The sequence below is a fragment of the Belonocnema kinseyi genome, chromosome 6 (assembly GCF_010883055.1).
Source record: "Belonocnema kinseyi isolate 2016_QV_RU_SX_M_011 chromosome 6, B_treatae_v1, whole genome shotgun sequence".
NCBI classification, from domain to species: Eukaryota; Metazoa; Arthropoda; class Insecta; order Hymenoptera; family Cynipidae; genus Belonocnema; species Belonocnema kinseyi.
The window spans coordinates 94275811-94276906 of NC_046662.1; positions in this window are offsets into that span (position 1 = coordinate 94275811).

Genomic DNA, 1096 nt, shown 5'->3' on the forward strand with positions numbered 1-1096 from the left:
AACAAGCAGACGCCCTGTATTGCGACGGTACGGGTGGCAAGGTGGTGGTAAAGAAGAAGCGTTGATTCGTATTATCGACTTCGAATTTTGCTTCGTTTATTATTCCCAACAGTGATCCAAGAATACTTGCGCATGCTTGAACTGTGTGGCGCTCATTGGCTCTAGTTCGCGTACGTATTTAAAAATCAAGTACAGACGCACACCGTAGCCAATGAATGTCACTAAAATCCAAGCAAGCGCACAACAAGGCAGCTCCGTTGGGATCATTAACTTCAAGAAAACACGTGTAACGTTCCATTACTGTCTAACTCACGGATGCCTCGGTCCAAAGATGTTTTTGCTTTGTCGCACGCATGTAGCTATCAATGAACGAGCAATCGTGATAATTTTTCCAATACTTTCCAATTCTGTCTGAATCACTGACGCCTCGTGTCACACGCATATAGCAATGAAATCGAGTATTATGACAATCGAAATCGACAATATCGTTCAGAGATTTTATATTGAGGATTTAACTTTAGAAGGCACAGTACACAGAATAGCCAGCATGCAGCAATATGTATAATATGATATGTATTTACATATTTAAAAGCATTTACTTTCAAACTTTTTAAATACTTGAATACTTTTTTTAAAAATGCTTTCAGTATTTTTACGGCATGCTCTTCGGTGATCACGTGACCAAACTAGTCCCCGGTTATGAGCATTTTTTTGGTGTTCACTGTGTCCACACGGATTGAGATATCGTGTTTAAAATTTGACAGATAATATAAAAGGCACTAAAGAATGTTTGTATACATTAGTATGTTTATAATTTTAAAGAACTTTTATTTATAAATTGATGAAATAGGATATTACCATTCGAGTTATAGCACTTTGCAGATATTATTTGGTTTTATGCATTCCAGATTTTTTGATTCGCGTATATTGAGCACTGACACAAATTTCGGACTGAATCGTCTAAACCTTAAAAAAAATTCATATAAGCAATAAAAAATGCACATTCGTCCCAGGAAACAAAAATCCATTCACGTGCATTTGAATGGGTTTGAGGTCACTGGAATTCCAGATAGCCGCCCTTAGGTTAGAGTGAGTT